Here is a 12,581-nt window from a genome sequence, read left to right as displayed (position 1 = left end):
CTCATTGATTGAAGAGAAGAATTTTTCTCTTCTTGATTCTTTGAAAGTTAATTCTTGAAGCCATCAAGTGGATCTAGCAAATCCCTTTTTGGTTCTACAGATTGTCTTCTTGTGGATCAATGTTCGTGCGATTCTATATTGAATCGGAAGCGAAGTCAAATTAGAGACATTTGAAGGAGCCTCTCAATTGAGCTTCTTGGTCGGCTTCGATGCTGAGCCAGGGAATCAATCAATTCTTTAGAGGTCTTCGGTTGTGAATAAAGTAAAGAACTGTCGATCAGCAGCGGCCGGGGAAAACGTATGTTAGTTTTTCTAATCCTTGAATGGATTAATTTAGTTTTATACATATTTGTTTATTAACATGAAAAATATTATAATCAATACTCGGATCTTGGCGCAAAAGTAATTGATTTTTTGGTTTATTATTGTTTTTCCGCTACCTACTAGAGATCAATTACTTACAAATTCAAAAGGTGGAAGTAGAAAATAGCATGGTAAGTTCATGGTTGATCAACTCCATGAACGTCAATATTGGAAATGATTTCATGCTCTATGTAACTGGTTAGGAAATATGGGAAGTAGCCAAGGAAACGTTCTCGGATAAAGAAGATACTGTAGAATCCTTTAAGATAGAAGAAATCATACATGATTTGCGTCAAGGGAATTTACTAGTCACTCAGTACTACAGTCTTCTCAACCGCTATTAGAAGCGACTAGACTTATATGAGATTCCAAAAGATTGTGGAAAAGAAACGAATATAAAAATTCTTATTTGGCCTAAATAAGAATCTTGATGATGGCTGAAGTAGGGAAAAGCGAAAGAAGCAGGTTGTTTAAGTTGAATAGTTGTCAGGGCCCTATGGTGGGTGCCAAATTGTAGACGATAAAATCGACTATCGATTCTAGAGGAATGGATCCTGTGAGAATAGAGCCACTGACAACCTAATAGACCTGGACAGAGAAGAAAAGAGAACGTGAAAGCTAGATAAACTCCGGTGTGGTGTTTGTCGTAGACACTCCGACTCCCAAGTCAGCGAAGCTGAGGGTTTTTAGTGAGGGCTAAGGACGGGAAAGATTACCGAAATAATGCGGTGGTTTTATAGAGCAAGAACTTTGAGACCTAGGTGCTGCGGGTTATCTCTCAATACCTAATGAGAGGGTCTGCCTCTGTTTATATAGTGAATCCCAGAGGTTGGAATCCTAGGAGAACTCTGAGTCCTACTTAGTCGATGAGTTCCAATTTGGAAGATAATATGATCTTTTGCCTTTATCAGATTAGGCTTGACACTTTCAGTAAGATTCGAGATCTTGACAGAAGTGGAAATATAATAGGATTCAGATTCCTATTATGGACTACTATGGGCTTATGGGCTAGAACCCAGTTTGGTTTAAATTGTAGGATAACCCAATTCATAAAATGGGTATGCCACAAGATGGATTCAAGCGTGGGACCAATTGGGATTGGGTCAAGGCTTTGGGCCGTGGTATATTTATTTTGTTGGACCTTGTTAAGCTTAACACAATTTTTGGCCCATATAATATATATATAGAGTCAACTCCATATATATATTGAAAGTTGAAATAATTCAAAAATAGAAAAGTCCACAATATTGTAATAGTTTTATATTTGAGTATTGTTATTAAAGTCCACTAAACCTCTTTCTAAACCCCAAATTAATATAAATTTTTAAGTAAAATTATACAATCATTGATGTTCTACCCCCGTCTTTTTCTCTGGTAATTAATCCAACTTTTATACAGTATGAAAATCTTTTATGGATGAAGTTATAGCCAAGTCTTACTCCAAACCAAATTGTATTTGCCTTCAATCTTATTTAAACAATGGAGTGACCTTTTTTCTGCAAACCAGCTCAGCATTCATGGCACAAGCCGCTCAACCGCAGTCACACTATCTCAATTTTTCATTCGCTAGAGAAGTGTAATCAAGTTGAAAGCAAATTGTTGGTCTGATTCAATTGTCTATAATTCATGATGAGAGCAAGTTCTGCCAAGACTGGGTTAGAATCCAGCCAATGAGGATGTTGAATCTTCTATTTCGAATCGTCAGGATTTGACAATGGCTTTCCTTAGAACTTGAGGTTTATAAAAACGGAAGAAGATAAAAGGCTATTTTTGTAATATGAGTAGGTGTATAATTTTATTTAATTCGGGGTTTAGAAAGAGGTTTACTGGTCTAGGGGGTGTTTATCTCAGCTTATGAAAATTAGTTTATAAGCAGCTAGTATTAATAAGCTAATTTGAACTTATAAGCATTTGAAATTTAAGTAGTTACGTATTTGATTAAAGTACTTATAAGTAACTGATAAGTAATTGACGCATTTGGTAAAATGTGACTTATAAGTATATTTTAGAGTAAACGACATATGCCCACCCAGGGTTTGATGAAATCCCAAGTTAGTACCCTCGGTTACGTTTATTCTAGATTCCCACCCTTAAAATAATAGTGTTATCAAATTTTAGGGTTTAGAGGGTGCAAATATCATAATGCTCTTAACCCTAAATTAATAAATTAGTTTTAACCCCTAAATTAGTAGAATTCTAAACTTACCATTTTATTTTCAAAAAAAATATGTCAAAAACACCCTCGGTCACTACACACCCTTGTCGGAAATAGCCCAATCTGGGCTGTTTGCAATGGTATCGAATCCCCCAGTCACCTCCATCACCTTCCCCATAGTCCATCGTCCAAAACCCCTTTGCTTCTCGACTCATTGGCCCCTCCAATCACCGGCGCCATTAGGCTTAGGGTTTCAGTGTTCTTTACCAGATTTCGATAGTGAAAATCCAATTGGACACCACCACTGCAACCACTGTCTCCAAATCTATAAAACTCCTATGTCCCCAGCAACCGTTTCGTCGCCATTCACCAACCCAGAGTTTGTGTTCATCGGCCCTTTTTTGGTGAAGTGGTGGACGACAAACGGTGAGCTATCGTGGTTGGGAAGGTTAGGGGTTTTGTAGGGGAGGATGCGAGGAGTCAAATGGTGGTGGTGGTTGGGGTTGTCACCATTCAAAATGGTCGAAAACCGACAAAAACCAGTCGCATGTTGCATCTACAAAAACCAGTCGCATGTTGCACCTAGGGTACCAACTTGGGATTTCATCAAATATTGGGTGAGAATAGTTGTTTACTCTACATTTTATTATTAAAATGACTAAAAATGGTACAATAATAACACAGCCTGTTTAAAATATAAAAATAAGAGTACATTATAGAATTTTAAAATTAAATATGAATAATGTAATAATATACTTTATCAAATCAGCTTATAAATAAAAAAAAAAAAGTACTTTTTCTTTTTTTTTTTTGGCATATAAACTTAAAAAGGTTAAAAACAAATAAGTCAACTTAATTTTAGAGCTTATAAACTAATTTGACCAATAAGCTCACACAAATACTCTCTTAGTGAGGATTAAATAACAAATTCTTTATATTTTTGTAATTAAAAGACAAAAAAAAAAAAAAATGATTTTGATATTAGACGAATATGGTGTTGGGCTACGGCGTGTGACTAGCGAGCAACGAAACACATATGGACTAAAGTTAAAAAGGTTAGATTGGACATTGACGGTCTTTTTCAGAGTTCAACCCAAATACATTACCCATCCACAGCGCCCAACAGGCCAATCTCCTTTCAGAATCACTATAGTATTATCCAGCTACCGCCCCGGCCCTCACACCTATATTTCCTTTGTAACTCTGTTCATTCTTATAAATTACATAATTGGTGATTTTGAATTTGTATTCAGTTGATTCTTAATTTATTTTAACCCTGTTTTTATTTGGGGTTATTTAAACATACAAATGTATACATTAAGCAAAGATGACAATCCAATGACTAGGAAAATGAAGATAATGCTGAACTGCAACTTAACATACAATAATTAGGGTACGATCATTTTTTTTTGGTGCTATCACATCACTTTATAACAAAATATTATTAAAATTTTAAAACAAATTCCATCAACGCCGTATTTACAGTACATAATAATGAATCTACGACTTAACGACCCACATAAAGGCTTGAAGTAGAGATGGAGGGTTCACGGAACTAGCATTTGCTGTAGACACACGATATTCAGGAATGGGCATTTTTGCAGGAAGGTTTGGTAATGGCGCTTCAAATTTAGAACCTGAAACGCTTGCCTTATCGAGGGTCTCATATTGCAATCAGGGTGAGCACACCATAATCCAACAGTCATCAAACACTCAATTTCTCTTTCATCAAAATCCATATACATTCTCTCATCCGCTCCTAAAAAGGTTTCCCTCTCTCCATACAGACCAAATCCACTCCATCAATCCCATTTCAGATTTTTCTTTAATGGAATCAACAGATTTCTTTCCTGAAGCAATTTCTAAAAAACTACTCCAAAACTGAACATCTGACTCCTTACTACGCCCTGCAGTGCTAATATATTCGGGAGCCATGTACCCGAAAGTTCCTGCCAATCCAGTTGTAGAGGACCCAGATCATGGTCAGGAGCCTCGCCAATCCGAAATCACCTAGTTTGACATTGAAATTTGTGTCCAACATTATGTTGCTCGACTTGATATCTCGGGGATGACACATTGCTCCCACTCTTCATGAAGATAAAGCAAGCAGATGCCAAACCGAGAGATATCTTGTATCTCAAAGCCCAAACGAGAGGTCGTTTCTTGCCAAAGAGGTGAGAATCAAGGCTTCCATTTGGCATAAACTCGTAGACGAGTAAAAATTCACCCCTATCATGGCACCAGCCGATAAGATTCACCAGATTGCGATGTCTTAATGGCTAATGACCTTCACCTCCGTGATGTACTCATTTCTCCCCTGTTTGGAGCCCCTGGAATTCTTTACCGCAACAACCATGTCTATATCAATTAGGTAACCTCTGTAAACAGCACCAGACCCTCCTTCACCCAACTTTCTTATCCGAGAAGTTGTTTGTTGCAGAAGCAAGATCTCTATAAGAAAATCTTCTTGGTCCTGCATCTCTTTCAAAGTCATCGTTAATCGAAGTCAGTTCCTTGTCTCTAGAATTTCCTCTCATCAACTTTCGCCTCTTCAATAATATGATTAGTCCTGTTATCAGTCCAACTACAACGACAAACAATGAATCGTGGCAACAACTATTGTTCTTTTCTTGCTTGCAATAGTTTTTTTCGTCTCCTTTATATCCAAATTTGAGTTGAACTCCCACGATTGAAGAATGAATCGTTGTCCATTTTCACCAGAGCAGCTGAAAACCAATAGTGACCCACTCAGGTAAAACCTGCATTAGGTCAATTATGTAGAATAAACTAGTATTCTCATTAGAATTTGCGGTCCGTCTGTACGTCCAAGACACACTCAAATTCTTCGTTGTAGCATTGTATGAAATGCGCGCATCTGCAGTATCTCCACTAGAAGCTAGCGTTCCAGCGGGTGTAGACGGCCGAAGCAATCGAGTTATTGTTGATCCCCACATGATCTTGAACGTCAGAGGATCCCATTCAGGATTGGAAAAGAGTCAAACTCCACCATAACGATTTGATTGGCAGAGGAGTAAGCAGTTGTGGCATTAATAGGCCTAAATAGCCGCACACCGAATTCGGAGGGATTTGAAAGCCAACTGGAGCTAGGAAAATGCAAGCCCGTGGCCGTAAGGGGTACGGCCCAAAGTGTCGATTGAGAAGGAGAATGTGGTGGTGAAATCAGAAAGCTTCCTGTATGAGAATCCCAGAGCGGTACCCTCTCTGCATAAATGGCCCAACCAACACGACATATATAAGTGTACCTGTTATTCATTTCATAGCTCCAACAGAAGGCGCTGCATACTCCCTGATAGAGGATTTTGTGTTCATTGGGATCAAAACGTGGCATCTTGAGTAAACTGAACTAGCAGAGGAAGAACCGTAACAATGAAGAAAATGAAGAAAGGTAAATCAAGGTTGCCATATGTCAAGGCGGCCATAGGAAAGAGCATTGAAGACGCGAAGCAGAGAATTGTATTGTAAAGCTAGAATTAATTTAATTGTAGCTTGATGTTCAAGTTTCAACAACTTTCTATGACCTAATATTTAATATTTTCTAAGTTGAAGTAGCTTCTTTGAAAGAGAGTGAAAACATATAGAAAGACTTTACGATGAGACGGGCATTATTTTCTCACCAGATTCAATCTTTGACTGAATCAACGGTGAGACCATTGGAGACAACACAATTCGATGAAAGGAAAATTATAAATTCCAAGTGAGAGAATCACATGATCAGTGACTTGGAATTTGTTTTAAAGCCGAAATTATAGGTGAAGAAGTGTAATTTAAAGGATCATTACGTTTAATCGTAAGTAATTAAAGCACTGGTTAATGTATAAATAATATGAATTCTTGATTAATTGTATCAAATCTGTCGAACTTTAGACTTTCCTTAATAATATATAGCCTTATTTATGTTTTTGGCTTTGTATTAAAGTTGCATAAATCAGAATACCATTACTGATGTCACAATTTAAATCAGCCTTGAAAAAATACTAAAAACCGAGCACAGGAATAGTGTTAAAACAGAATTAATTCAGTTTTTTTATGATGTATTTTTCGAAAATTAAATTCCTAAGTTAAGCAAGCATTACGTATACATGAAGCATTTAATAACTGAGTTGATTTATACGTCTGGAGCAACAAGAAAGCTGATCATAGTCAAAAAGAAGGAAGCAACAAAGCTAGTTCATGCACAATTTTTTAAGGATTACCTATCTACCTAATTAAATTTGGCTTCACTGATCATATGCAACCAAACAGCGACTTACACGACCAGCCCCACTCGATGTTAATTATAAGCTAGAGAGAGCTCCAACAAACCGCCAGGGTGGAGGGAGAAAATTGCAATTTCTTGCGCCGTCGTCATGAAAGAGGATTTTTGTGCCGTGATTCGTAGCAACCGGAATGTGGTAAACTGATCTCTACAGCATGTAAGCATGATAATGATATGATATCAACACGTCTAATTATATGTTTCCAATTTCCTACACATCTCTTGTATTATCAATCTTTCAGAAAAAATTACAAGAAGACAAATGAAAATTAGAGGTAACGACCCACTTAATGCAGCTTGAATAGTTAATATGGCAGGTTCACCACGAGTCATTGATGCTTGGTGTAGACTAGAGGTACATGGAACATAGGAACAATAGACCCAGCATCGAAAGATTTGATGAACATCCAAAGATAAGTAGACTTGAATTGCCTTATTGATGGCCTGAAATTGAATCACCACACACCTAACCGACCTACACTCCAACTTCTATGCTTAGATTCAAACCTATTCAAACCTTTCAGAGACACCACAAACACATAGTCTCTCTCTCTCTTCCATATAGATCCCAAAACCTGCTCTACTACAGCCCTTATTTCAACCTGTTCTTTTACAATCGGCTTTCTTCCGGTAACAATTTGCAGAACAACTACACCAAAACTATATACAATGACTCTTTGCACTGTTTGCAGTATTAAAGCACTCAGGAGCCAACTAGCCTAAGTTCTGCTAAACCAGTGTCTGAGGACCAAGCTCGTGATCTATGAGGCGTGCCCCAGCCCAAAATCACAACTTCACGTTAAAATTAGAATCCAACATTACATGTAGATTAATATCTCGATCAGCAGCACACATTGCTCCCATTTCAGAAGATAAAGCAAAGAAAGAGGCCAACTCAAGAGTATCTTGTACCTCATTGCCAAGTGAGAAGACTCTTATTGCCAAAGAGGTGAGAGTCAAGGCTACCATTCGGCATGAATTCATAAACAAGTAGAAACTCACTTATCATCATGGCACCAACCAATAAGTTGAACAAGTTTCGATGTCTCAATTGGCTAATCGTTTCACTTCAGTTATGTACTCTTTTTTCCCTTGTTTAGACGCCGTTGAAATTTTTTAACAGCAACAACCATATCAAGATCAATTAAGTAGCCCCTGTAAACAGCACCGAATCCTCTTCACCTAACTTTCTGTCTTCCGCGAAGTTATTAGTTGCAGAAGCAAGATCTTGAAAAAAAACCTTAGTCCTGCCCTTCTTTCAAGGTCATTATTAATTGAAGTCATCACCTTCGTGTTGTGTAGAGGCGTTTCTTATTATCTGCAGCTTCCGCCTCTTCAATACCAGCAGGCTTATGATTATCACGCCTGCTACCCGAAAACTCACTGAAACTGTGACACCAACTTAATTTTGATCTTATTTTTTCTTTCCGTTACTTGTATCCATTTTATCCAATGTTGAATTGAATTCCCATGATTGAAGTATGTGCGCTCCCCAATTACGCCTGTAGCAGCTGAAAAGCCAACAGTAACCCACTTCGGTAGAACCTTCATAAGATCAATTTGTAAAATAGATGAGTATTCTCTGAGAGTTAGGGGTCGTTCGGTAGGACCAAGACACACTCAATTCTTAGTAGTAGCGTATATGTAATCCACGTATCAGCAATACTCCACTATGAGAGCTAGCATTCCAACATGTGTAGACAGCGAAGAAATTGAGTTGTTATGATCCCCACATGGTCCTTACATCAGCAGGATCCCATTCACAGTTGGAGAAACTGTCAAACTCCACCATAACAATTTGGTTAGAAGATGGTAAGCAGTTGTGGTGTTAAATAGGCCTAAAAGCCACCAGCAGAATTTGGAGGGATTTGAAATCAGCAGGAGCTAGGAAAAAGCAAGCCCATTGCCATAAGGAGAACGATTGGGTGTCGATTACGAAAGAGAAACGGGTGCTGAAATCAGAAAGCTTCCTGTATCAGGGTCCCAGAGTGGCACCTCTCAGCTATGTTGCCAAACAACAGGACAGAAATAAGTGTATTTGTATTCATTTCAACGGCTCCACAAGGAGGGACATGCATCCTTGATAGAGTATGTTGGTACATTGGGGGGCAAAACGAGGCATTCGAAAGTTAACTGAAGTAGCAGAGGGAAGAATAATAATAAAGAAAGTGGAAAATATAAATTGAGTAAATCATAGGTCAAGGTGGCCATGGCAATAGATCGAGTAGGGCCTAAAATGGTTTGATTCTGAAGCAAGGTGTCCAAGCTTCCACCACTTGCTACAATTATGACTCGAAGTTTCATTACACATGGGTAAAAACATACAGAAAGGATTCGTTTGAAAATCTGTGGCCAGCAAAATTGCGACATCATTGATATAAAGAATAACGACAACTACAATCATGAATCTCAATAGAACCATGCGTCGTGATTACCTTAAAACATATTAAAAACTTGTGAGTTGTTCAAATTGCGTCCCTGTTGAGAGCATGGCATCTATATAAACAAAGAGTTCAAAAGATTTTTATTCTTTAAATATAAATTAAAGAATGAGTTTGACTCTTCATATTTAGAGAGTCAAATTTCTCTCTATCTTAATTTTAAAATAAAATTATAAGTTCTATGTATTATTTATAATTATCTCTCTTATTAAGTTCTTTCTTGAAAAAACATATTCTCTCTTCTAAAATTTAAAGAATCTATTGGATTTGAATAAAAATTTTGTTCTTTATATTTAAAGTTAACAAAGATATTTTTTATTTTATAAAAGATGTTCTTTAAAATAAATAGCATAAATAATAATACTATATTTCTCATAGGTAACATCTTCTCTTCGTTGGCTCTGTATTGTAGTGTTAAGGCTATACCATATCGGTTCATAGGTAACATCATCTCTCTTGGCTTTGTATTTAGCTGTTAAAAATATTCATATGGTTACTTGACACCAATGTTGTATATCTCTCTGTTTTCTGATGAAAAATAATTAAACAAATACGTTCATCGATCCCTTTCAAAATTAAATAGTGTACTAATGAAAAATATTTGGTTGGCCGATGGTTACAGGATCATGAGAGTCGATTTCTGATAGAAACGCAAACCAATAACTATCTAGGCAGCTAAAGTGAGAACTACTAATTTTAGACCAAATAATAAACAGGAGGCAAGGTTGCATTAATTGCTTGCTTAAAATATAAAATTTGATGGAAAAGTTCCAGCTCAGTTACACTCAGACAATTTTGCTTCATACGAAGCAATATTCAACTCTAAAACACAGACTCCATGATGAGAATTCATACTACTATTGGAATCATTATTATAACAAACTGGAAGCCACACTTGCTCAACGACCGTATCAAGGTTGAAACAGTGATGGATGGTTCAGTGGAAGCAAATGATGTTGTAGGTATCTGGTACACAGGAACAGGCATTTTCAGGAAGATTTGGCAGCGGCGCTTCAAAATTAAGAACTTGAATTGCTTTTCTGATTGTAGGCCTCAAACTGCTATCAGGGTGGGCACACCATAGCCCAACAATCATCAAATACTCAGCTTGCGTCTCATCAAAAGTATGCAGTCTCTCATCAACAGCCGAAAGAAAATCCCCCTCCCCGTTAAGTTCCCATATCCTGAACCAAAGTTGTCCGAGATTTTTGTTCAAGGGGATCAATAGCCTTTCTGCCAGTAGCAATCTCTAAAGCAACAACTCCAAAGCTATACACATCAGAATCCTTGCTAGATGACCAGTGCTTATATATTCGGGTGCCATGTAGCCTAAAGTTCAGCCAAACCGGTAGCAGTTTGGGGACCTAGCTCGTGATCCATCAGCCTGGCTAGTCCGAAATCACCAAGCTTGACATAAAACTAGAATCTAGCATTACATTGCTTGATTAATACCTGTGCACCACGCATTGCTCCCACTCTTCATGAAGATGAGTACTACAGAAGCCAATCCGAAAGCCATCTTGTACCGAAAGCCCATGTAAGAGGACTCTTTTTTCCGAAAAGGTGCGAGTCCAAGTCCCATTGTCATGAACTCATACACAAGCAAGAACTCACCTCTATCATGGCACCAACCGATGAGTTGCACCAAATCCGGTGCTCAATGGCTAATGATCTTCACCTCAGTTATGTACCCTTTTTCCCTGTTAGAAACCGCTTGAAATTTTCTTGACAGCAACTGGCATGTCTAAATCAATTATGTAGCTTATAAACAGCACCAAACCCCTTCACCCAACTTTCTATCCTTAGAGAAGTTCTTGGTCGCTGAACGCAGATCTTTATAGAAAATCTTTTGGTCTGCTCCTCTTTCGAGATCATCATTCATCGACGCCAAATTAATTTCCTCTTCTTCTTCTGATATATTTCCGCCGCCACCAAAGCAGAATGTTTAAAACAGCTCCAGCTACAGAACACCAACTAAAACTGCTATACTCACTTCCAATTTTCATCTCCGATTTCTTTTCATTTGATTCCTCGTGTCCAAACTTGAATAGAACTCCATGAGAAAAGTTGATGTCGCTCTACATACATACCTGTAGCAGCTGAAAAACAACACTAACCCACTCCGGCAGAACCTATTAAATCAATTTGATATGAAAGAGTGCGAATTTTCGAGTGAACCATTGGTCTTCAGTATGTCCATGACACACTCATGTTTTAGTAGTGGCATTGTAAGTAATCCGTACACAGCAGTATCATCACTGTGGATACTAGCATTCCACGGGGTGTAGATGCTGAGGAAATTGAGTTGGTGTTGATCCCACGTGTGGAACTGGAGGATCCCACTCAGGATAGCGAAAGAGTCAAACTCAACCACTACTATTTGGTTGTGAGATGAGTCACTTGTTGTGTGTGTTAAATAGGCCTAAGAACCCACCTGCAGAATTCGGCGGAATTTGAAAGCCAACAGGTGCAAGGTAAAAGCAAAGCCAGCTCCATAAAACTCGCTACCTTTAGTGTCAATGTGAAGGAAATGGGAAGTAAAATCAGAGAGTTCGTTAGAGTGAGAGCCACAGCCGCACATTCTCTGCATAGGCGGCTCGACCCACACCGACATAGATAACTCAAGCTATTATTCTACGCCCAACAGAAGCTTTGGCATCTCCTTCATAGAAAATGTAGGTGTTTTCGGAGTCAAATCGAGTTAGTTTAAAGGAAACTGAATTAGCAGAAGGAACAAACAGAAAAGAAGGAAGAAGAACAAGAGAATGAACTTAGTAGTTGTAGAAAGACGTGGCATGGCAACATGTAGCAGAGGTAATAGTGGCAATTTAACATATATATATATATATATATATATAACCGCGGCCCTGCTTCTATACTGTATAGTTTAATCCATTGCCGCCTACACAGGGTCAACTTTCAACTTCATGAGCTGAAATTGCTCCCACAACTAACTGTGACATTCCTTTGCTAAGGAAAAATTAAATAATAGTAACTATAAGAACCTGAACATTGCAGCAGCATATCCATATTCTTTCGTTGACCTTTTGTGAGATAGCAAGAAGTCATTAGAAATAACCAAAAAAAAAAAAAAAAAAAAAAGAAATGATTGGTGCAGAAAATGTTTGACTTTATTGCATAACTATCTGATAATGATAGAGCTGGATGCCGGCCTTGTCTATCTGGCATGAAAATTAAGCCTAAGATTGTAGGAGAAGAGACAATGTTCTGAATTCCTAATATCTACCGCGAGTCAAGAGTATTTCAGAAGATTGTTATCTTTTGCATTGTAATATAGTCAGTTTGTTTGTCTTTCTAATGGCTTCAGGTTGTGGAATTATAGCTA

The 12,581-nt window shown here is 37.8% G+C and overlaps 2 pseudogenes; both read right to left on the bottom strand.

Annotated features, from left to right (window-relative positions):
* Positions 1-4,018: 4,018 nt before the first annotated feature.
* On the bottom strand, positions 4,019-5,867 carry LOC116110796 (annotated as a pseudogene).
* A 4,217-nt stretch (positions 5,868-10,084) lies between these two features.
* LOC116110795 lies at positions 10,085-12,265 on the bottom strand (annotated as a pseudogene).
* Between the last annotated feature and the right edge of the window lie 316 nt (positions 12,266-12,581).

This window comes from Pistacia vera, unplaced genomic scaffold, assembly GCF_008641045.1.
Source record: "Pistacia vera cultivar Batoury unplaced genomic scaffold, PisVer_v2 Contig614, whole genome shotgun sequence".
NCBI lineage: Eukaryota > Viridiplantae > Streptophyta > Magnoliopsida > Sapindales > Anacardiaceae > Pistacia > Pistacia vera.
This window is presented reverse-complemented; position numbering and strand designations above follow the sequence as displayed.